A 10,243-nucleotide genomic window follows, 5' to 3' on the forward strand; every position below is an offset into this window, starting at 1 on the left:
AGGAAGAAAGGGAAGAAAGGTACATTAAGAGTAAATTACAGCTATCTGGTTTCAGAGTTTTTCTTAAATTTCAGATCAAGCCACTGTACAATAAAATTTATTTTAAAGCACTTTCTCATTTACTATACATTACATCAAGACAGAACCTTCTGCTTGACCTTGCAGACGTTTGTCTGCAAAGCAGAGCTGCTCTAGGTTAGCTGTAAATCTATGTATCTTGTGTTTGAATTTTCTTGATCACAGGGCATCAAAGAGACGGGCCTTCTGTCTTTTTGAATCAGAAAACTCCTTGAGTTTTACATATACTACATAGTTATCAGTGCCTTTCCTGTTTTAATATGCAACTCCACAACATTGCTTGTTACCTGCAATATGCTTACATGAACCATTAAAGGCAGCTGGGCAGCTGATGAACACACACATAAGGAGCAATGAAGTTTGGTAATATTTATGTGTACTTACCCTTGAAAGACTCTTTTCTTCCTCAGACACCTGTACAGAGAATGCCTTTCCAAGCCTCAGAACAGTATTCTCAAGCAGTTTGGATTTTTTTTTTTCTTTTTTTAAGAGAAAATGATATAACATACCAAATAAACAGTAGCAAAATAAGCCTTCTTAAACTTTGGAAAATGGCTTTGTGATTTGTTAGTTTAATACTGTAAGATAGTGCTAAACAGGATAAATGTCTGAAAAGGGGGATTAAAAAACAATTTAGCTAGAATATATGAAGTTCTTTTGGAAATGCAACAAGCAGTAATTTTGTTTAGTATTACACAGTGACTTAATCAGGACATTTTCTCCTTTTTTTTTTTTTTTTAAAAAAAAAGAGGAAAAAGATAGCATTAATTTAAATTTGTTATTTAGAGTGAAAGTGCATTGAAAAGGATTCAGTTAATGTTATAGCCCAATGCTCAAAACCCCTGAAAAACAGGACAGAATTTAAGTGAACCTGCCATTCAGCCCTTGGCTGCCTTTAATATGGTTTAGGAGATTAAAGAATAGTGCAGTCAGCACCACCACTACCACCAGCCTCCCCTCCATATCTTCTTCTGTCACTGTCTCGACTTAAATTCTTTCATGTTCCAGACTTCTAACAAGTGCATTCAAAGTTTTCCTTTCCGTTAGATTTTTTTTTCTTTTTCTAAAAAACAAAAACAAAACCTGCTACAGTGGATCTGGCTTTCAGTTGAATATTCAATTCCTCTCCCCCTTTCCATTCAGATGGATTATAAATGTTGCCTGTTTTCATGCTGTAGTCTGTCAATTAAAAAAGGGTTTATCTTTGGACTAGTATAAGATGGTCATCATTTTTTGCTTTTATATATGTACCTTTTTCATTTCTAACAGAGTATGTTCTTAAACAGCAAGTCTGTTTTGTCATGGTATCAAAAACTACAGCTGTAAATTCACAAGATTCAAAACAAGTAATTTTAGCAAAAATTAAAGTGTTTTAAAAATTAAAGTGTTTCATATGGGTGTGAAGTTCAGATTTTTATCATGCAACAGATTATATCATAAAATGTATATTGCATATACTCAAAGAAAAGTCGATGTCCTGAATTCAGCAGTGATCATCTTTATGCACTGATCTTACACAGGATGAAGAATTCTATCTATCCCAAATTCTGCCCAGTACTCCCAATCCAGAACTGATCACTTATGTCAGACTCCCCATCTTACACAGAGTGCATCCTGCAGACACGAGACAATGGAAATATTTGATACTAAAGTATTTATTTCTCTTTTCCTCTCAGAAAAGGAAAGCAAGAACATGTCACATGATGCCATCACACAGCATACTAATTATCATGCATCACTAGCATGTGAAATAGAAAAGAGATGGTGATTTCCTTCAGTGGAAGTGGCATTCTTTCTCTGGAACCATGACCTTGTAGCCATCAGAAACTGTAACTTGAATATGTTTTGCGTGTGGCAAACCTATGTAAATGGCTCAGAGCTAGTTGCTGAATGCCTCTTAAGATGTGTGCTGGGACTCAATGGGTGCCAGCTGAAGAAGTCTGATACGTTTGAAAGCACAAAGAAGTTCCAGTCTAGAGGAAAAAGTGTGTGCATGTTTTATATATATATATATATATATATATATATACACACACATACAAAATACAATATAACATCTCCATGATTAGTAAAATAGTACCATATATTAACAAATCACTTATTTAACTTATTTAATTGATTTCTAGATTCACCAACTAGAAACTTCATTCTCAACTTTTTGCAAATGACATTTTTCATTTTGCAGTCCTCTGAAGTCTGATAGAAACAGATCAAGAAAAACAAATTCAGAAAATACTCAGTAAAGCTACATTTTATAATATATTGTTCCACTGCAGCTTTTAAAAATTAAGTCTTTTCTATCCTGGATGAGAATTCCACTTAAATGGACTGTTAAACTACAGTAAGTCAACATATTTCTCCTACAAGGAAGCCTTGTGTGAAACTGTACTACCATACTCCACTCTCATTAAGTGCCATTGGAATTTTATCTGACATGTTGATGACTGGCTTTTCACATCTTGTGTTATTAAACTAACTATAAATAAAAATCAGAAAAATCAATGATTCAGAAATTAGTATGTATGGTCTAATATGTGAAGTACTTTTTCTGGAAATATAGGAAATCAGAGCAATAAAGTCAAAGTATCTATTTGTAATGAGAAAGGAATAAGTAGAAACATCACTCATTAAACAGTTTTTATTAAAGAATTATCCTCATTATGCTTTTGTGTGACTCATGAAGTCACCATCAATCAGCTATGTAATCTGTAATTATATAGCATTTCTCTGCCAAACATGGGTGCAAAAAATCCATAGCTAGAATTTGATTAACTCTGACTCAAGGGACTGCTAAAAGGATATTGGACTTGAGTCATTTTTTTGTTGTTTTTTTTTTTTTTTCTGTTTTTTTTTTGTTTGTTTGTTTGAAATGACTACTTAATGTCCATTCCTTTAATTTTTGGAATTTCAAATGAAGATTTCAAAGCAAATTCAGAAACAACAAGGTACCCACCTTGCTTGAAAGTTTTCTTGTTTTAAGCTAGTTCAATGACTTCTTCTCCCACATCTGGCATTAAAATTGTTATTGAACAATTCAGAAGTCCTGTACCAGAAAATTACAAAAAACAACCCACCCTCCCTCCCACCATAAAAAAAAAAAGACTTGTTTCTTAGCACCATGAGGTGACATTTTGCTTGTAATAAACATACAGGGTAACTATGGATAATTTTGTTATGTGTATGCATGTCTAATCCTGATCAAAAACACCGAGAAAAAATTAAAATTCTTTTTTTTCTGTCCTTTATCTCTTTTCTTTTCTCTTTATTTGGTTCACTGACTCATCTCTTTTACCTGCTATTTTATTTATTTATTGTATTTTTATTACTATCACCAAGGTTTGAAAGCTCTCCTCACTCAAATTATTATTTTTTTGAAATACAGAATGAAAGCAAGGACCTTTCAATATGAAGTGCTATGCTTTTTCCAAAATGGGACTTCTACTGTTCATCTCATTCCCTCAAACATATTTTCTCTAAATTACTCTTTCTCCCTCCTCAACCCATATCATGAGGAAATCTTTCACATTTCTCTTTCAATATCTGGTGACAAGCTGAAAAGCAGTATGCAAGGTAAGGATGAAACAATAATTGATATAAATGTGAAATGACAGTAATGGTCTCAGTTTGGGCCGTGGCTGGATTTTTCATCTGTGTAATGAAAAATTCCCCATAGTAAGTATTTTTGTCTCTCTAGTACAAATAGCTAAGATAATGTTTTAATAGACTTTTGAAGCCAAGGCTTTTTTTTTGCTTGTTTGTTTGTTTTTTAGTTTTACTGTGCAAAGTTGAAATATACCGATGCATAAAAAATCAAAACAAAAAATCACCTTTTTAGAATGGGATTTTTTTTTCTAGAAATGTGGAAGAAAAAATATATTGGCAACCTTCACTGTAAATAGTCCATTTCAATAAATGGTGAGTGTTTTCATTACTATTCATTTCTGGGCTCTTAAAATATTTCAGAAATTTTATTTAAAATTGGATATTTTTTTCATGAATAAGGTTGTGTGTGTGTGTGTGACTCTTACTACAGAGAACTGCCAATTACTTTTTCTTTCTGAATCAAGCACTATGATTGCAATATGAAAAGAAAGATGATGTAGTGTTAATTGCTTCTGTGGTAAGGAGAAAAGGTTCTGGCAAGGTGTGAAAATATCACAGTGTTGATTTTTACTTGCTATTAGAATTTGAACTTTGAATTTTGTAGCTGTTTGATATGCTGCTAGTGAACTATGGTAAAATAACAAAAGTTTCTACTATGCAACTTAAGATTTGAGAGACAAAAAATCCCATCACATGAAAAAGAAAAACCCACAGGTGGAAATCATCACCAATAAAGATTAGAATAGAGAGAGTTAGCAAGAGAATGGTGAAATTGCCAAGAGTCTTCCTGGTGACCTACAGAAGTCTGGCTCTGTGCCCTTCTGCTGCTTATGGACCACCCAGGGCACCTGGGAAGAAGCAGCCATGTTGCACAGCAGCTGGAGATCAAGGCTCTGTCTGCATGTACTGGCCAAAATACAGCTTCCCAGTTGCCTGGCTGGAAGATTCTTCCTTAAACTTCTGAAGGAACAAAAGGACAGCTGCGTCAAAGCAACAGATTTATTATTTAAAATTTTGAAATTACATATATGTATATATATCCCCAATGATAACATGCTGAAGGTGTTTATATATTTGAAAATCTTTCCAAGACATGTTTCTTAGACTATGATTCAAAAGTTTAGGTTGTTTTTTGAATAGCTGTTAGACTTTCAGATATTAATATTATGGTCAGATTGAAGTGACTATTTATAAGACTGCTTGCTTAGACAAAAACAATATCATCTCAAAATGAGATGATCTGTTGTCTTGCCAAATCTGAAGTCCTGCTTAAAGATTTCAAGTAAAACTAAGAATAGTTAACATCACTAAAATAAAAAAATATATATGTATATTTCTTTGGACAGAATAGATCAGAATATAATCTTCTTCTCTTTGGCCAAACACTTAGGAACTTTCTTAACTAAATATTATAAATAACATAGTTTTTTAAAATGAATCCTTTCCCTACCCATCCAGAACCAAGTAACAGTTATCTATATGTATGCACAATCTACATGCGTACATACAGACACATTTTGCTAAGTGTTAGCAGGTGGTTACTCAGGTAAGAAGCTAATATATAATCACTATTATTGTTAAGAAAATTTACCAGTGAGGAGAAATAGGTCAGTATCTGTGTTTAAACCTATATTCTGCACCTCAAGAAGATTCATCCTATGTATTTGTATTTTAATTTCAAAACACCAGTGAATAAGAATGGATGAAGAAGAGTTTTGGTCTCTTTGCAGCAAATGAAGTAAGGTAAATATTCCTTCCTACCACCTTGGTCATGGTGAGAGTTCTTGTTATGTGGGTTTAAGTGTTCATCAATTTGATGGGTGGATAAAGCTGGAAGGGTTCCTAGGATCCTGGCTGTTTACACAAACAAGTACTCTATTTTCTCTTAAAACAAAAGTAATCTTTATGAAGACTTCAAATATGACATTTATGTTGCGCTTCCTCTCATTGCAGCAGTTTAGCCTACTGTCAAGTTTAGACAGCTGTAATTTCCTGTCTGTGTAAAGCACATTTGTTTAAGTCTTTAGAAGAACTTAGCCAAAAGGATCCTTGATTTACTCTTATCCTTACAGTTTGCAGGGCTTGTTTGAGAGATGTAGAACCATGGAATCACAGAATATACCAAGTTGGAAGGGACCCACTAAGATCACTGAGTCCAACTCCTGGCACCACACAGGACTATCCAAAAAACAGACCCTATGTCTGAGAGCATTGTCCAAATGCTTCCTGAACTCCAACAGGCTTGGGGCTGTGACTACGACCCTGAGGAGCCTATTCCAGTGCCCAACCACCCTCTGGGTGCAGAACCTTTCCCTAACCCCCAGCCTGACCCTCCCCTGTCCCAGCTCCATGCCATTCCCTCAGGTCCTGTCGCTGTCCCCAGAGAGCAGAGCTCAGCGCCTGCCCCTCCGCTCTGCTCCTGGGGGAGCTGCAGGCTGCCATGAGGCCTCCCCTCAGCTGGGCTGAACAAACCAAGGGGCCTCAGGTGCTCCTCATATGTCTTCCCCTCTAGGCCCTTCACCATCTTTGTTGCTCTCTTTTGGACACTCTCTAATAGTTTTATATCCTTCTTCTATTGTGGCACTAAAAAAATGCATATAGGAGTCATATGGATGTGTGGATTATTAGCTATCTCTGTTCCTGTAGCCAGCACCAGCATTGAAAACCAATCTATGAGGAAATATTTTGAAAAATCATGCCCCTCTTGTGCTGTTGTATGGTATGAGATTTCAGTTTTTGAAGAGAAGTTGAGTAGATCAGTCCACAAACACATATTTGAAGATGACACTTTGACATTTTTTTCATTAGAAGACAAAGCTGATGGCTGTAAATAGAAGGTAGACAAGATCACACAGCAGAGATGGCATGAATTTTTACCAGTGAGTGGGTAAATCAATGCTAAAGAGGTCACATACATATGCAGTGTGTTTGATACTTTGTCACTGTCAGTCCTTCAGCTTTCAAGAAAACATCCAGATCTGGTATTACAAACATATGGTAAGAGTCAAACTGATGGAAAAGGTATTGTGTGGGGTCATTTTGCTTGTACTATACTGAAGGTCAGGCCAGTTGTCCTTTCAGCTTACAGAAGCCAAAAAGCTTTTTGCTATCCTGGTATTGACTTTGCATACAGAATACAAAGTTCTTGTTTCTAATCCTTTAGTTTTTGAAATTGAAACAGTAAACCACAAAACAAACCTTAAAATGTTTGAACATAATGTCAATGGCCTGAAAAATGTTGGGACCATAAAGAGAACAAAATAACTGAGTATATCACAATTCTTAACATTTCTTTGAGAATTTTTTTTTCTTTCTCTTCTTTTAGAGAGTCTTTTCTAACATTCATGCTCTGTAATCCTATGACTCTTAGAAACAAACACACGGTGATGAATAGTTCTTGACAAACAAACAAAAGATATAAATAGGTTACAATTTCAGGTAAATGTTTGTGTTACAACCTGTGCCATTTATTTTCAAAGTGGCAGTACATGTAGCTATTTATAGGATGTGACCTCCATCCTTCTATACTGTGGTGCCTGCTTACACAGCAGCCTAACATAAATGGAGCTGTGCTAACTCGCTGTAGTCTAGCCCTGTTTAGGATAGTTCGCAGTCTTAGGGAAGATGCTTGACTGTCAGTTGCACACAGTTCACAGATAGAATATGACCCTATACAGAAATGTAGACACCTTTAGCTGAATGACTTAAATTATGAACACAAATGCATTGCAGACAAACGCACGGGATTTACAAATCGAACTGGAGTCTGCAGCAGGGGCATTCTTCCACTGTTCCTGAATGGAAAAGATCCTAGACTCTTACAATAGATATGTGCTAGCAAACAGCTCCTCGCTGTGGACACTCTAGGTACTAATAAAATAACCTGTAAATTTACTGTACTTAACCTGTCTGTCTCACCCAGCCCTGACAGAATACACAAAAAAATATTGGGTTATGATTAATTTAACACATAGGTTCATAATATTTTTTCTAAAATACTAGGGACTTCTAGAGAAGGGACTTCTCTAAAAGATGGTAAATTTGGAAAAGCTATTTTTTTTCCCTTTAATTTAAATTTAGCAGGGGAAAAAAAAAAAAAAAAAAAAAAAAAAAAAGGAAATTCTGAAAGGAAAGCTATTCTGTGACGTGAGGTCCTGACAGCCTTTTGGGGAGCACAACTCAGTGGTGCTCCATAGCAGTGGGCATCGCATACATGGTACCTGAGAACAAAAGCTATTTTACAGCATAACAGTCATCTCCCCCAGACTTGCAGAACATGGGGACTATAAGTCTTAACATCCAAAAAGTAAGGTTTTAAGAATTTTCCAGGTGGCAGACATGGATATATATATTTCTTTACAAGATGCTGTAGAATCTTTCTTCTTCTAGGATACAACTTCTGATGTGATCCTGGATCTATTTTCTCCTTCCTTTCATTCTATTTTAAGAGGATGAAAAAAAAACCTGTAGAAATTTCTGCCAACATCCCATATATCTGGATGTTGGGTGGAGCTGCTCTGGGCAAAGGGAACATCTCTGCTAGCCACCCACTGTGCAGCACTGCAGCTGGAGATCAAAAGGAAGGTTGTTTTTCGACTTGTGAGTGACAACCGTGTGCTCAGGAATGAAGAAACGCATGCTCCACCTAGTCCCATGAGCTTCCTCTCTCCCATGTGGCCTATTTAAAGTTATTCTAGTATTCTTTATTGGACTACAGCTATTAAGAGAATACGTTCATGCTTTAGACCCTTCAAGCTAAGTAATTGTCAGCAAAGCTGGGGAAAAACTGAGCATGCCTGCATTAACCATTGTTCGCAGTGACTCATAGTAGCATTTCCCAGGGTGACTATATTGGTGAGACGCCAAGGCTCCTCCCTTTAGAACAGATGGGAGATTTTTTTTATTATTATTATTCTGGCATTATTATTGTATAACAGCAGCAATTATGATGACAGTTTATGGAAAGATAAATAGCCAAGATGCCTGTCACAAAGTTCTCACATTGTGTGAGAAATAGTTAAAGGATCTGATGGGAACTTTAAACTGCTGGGGTGTCGTTCCTTCCCTACCCCCTTCCCTCCCCCCCCAAATGACTTGTTTTAAAATAGAGTTCTAGACAATAATAATGTAACATATTATATCATCACCAAAACTGAATGCTTATTCACTTCCAAAACATGTAACTGGTTTTCCAAACCAGATGCTATGAAAAATATATGGAAGTAAAAAGTTTGACTTTTGCTGTATATAAACTGCTAAAAATACATCTCAGGAATTGGTGTACAGCCACATTGTACATACTGCTGCACTGCATTTAGCACTGGTGTAAGCAGTTGGAAAAGAGCCTGTCTAAGATGGTGCATAATCTCCCCCACTATGGATCTGCTAAGGAGGCACAGAAGGAATTTATTACCAAACTTCCTTTGGCTCCCTGGGGAGCCAACTTGTTTCTCAGGTAATAATGTAGCAAAACAGGTACTTGGCAGATATGTGAAGAGTAACAATACTTTTCTAGACTCATATTTTGAGTAGTTCAAGTGCAACCTTGCCACTGGGAGGTGGCTCTGAACACAATATATACAGCAGAATTTGCTTTCTATTGCATGGAATAATTGGTTTGTTGGCCAGAAAACAGGGTGCTCTCCAAGAAACCTGTATTCATACCCATGTGGAAAAAATGGATAAGAAAATTTGTGTACTCTTAGCTTAAATTATTGCAGCTAAAGGGATCAAATTAAAAAGTCAGGCTTGCGTCTTTGGATGCACTACTGCAGAGCCAATAATTAATTGCAGGGGCCTCTGTATTTCCTAAACTGTACAATCATTACTCAAAAGCATGTATATTTAATTCTGATGCCTACTTTTGCATAGTGTCACATGCGACCCTTTCTTAACAGATATAAATATTTGGGGATTTCTTTTTGGTGATGAATTAATAAAAAGATGATATCAAGTAGCATAAAATTTCTGTGAATATTAATATTGTATAATGCCCATATGACATGTGCTTTGAAATGAACTTGGAATTTTTTTGGAGAGATTGCAAATCCTGTATTTTAATTGCACCATCAAGAGACATTGTGTTGAAAATATGCCTTAAATGGTCAGGATAAGCAGGAATTAGATTTTGGAGTCTTACTTTAAAAACAATAGAGGCATCTAGTGGAAGTGCTTGAGGACTGCAACTGTCAGGGAATACATCAGCACACAACTCATTTCCCTGCATTACTTCTTCCTGGATTGAATTTCAGGAACTGAATGACAAATGCCAACTGTGTCTATGCTTTATTTAAGAACAGGTTAATCTTAAATTCAATGTTGTTTAGGCACAGTGAGGAGAACCTGATTCAAGAGCCTAAGACATATTTTCAAAAGCGATCCAAGCAAGCTAGACCATAGAAGAATTTATATCTGTACTGATTACAATGCTTTTTCTTTAAGATGTGGCCAGTCACAGTGCAATTTTATAGGCCTTGGCTACCTAAGCCATTAGATTCCTTATAAAACATGATTGAATTAGGCATGCAGAGAAGTGATCTTTTAGGCAAACAATGAGGATATG

The sequence above is a fragment of the Aythya marila genome, assembly GCF_965140915.1.
Source record: "Aythya marila genome assembly, chromosome: 3".
Lineage (NCBI taxonomy): Eukaryota > Metazoa > Chordata > Aves > Anseriformes > Anatidae > Aythya > Aythya marila.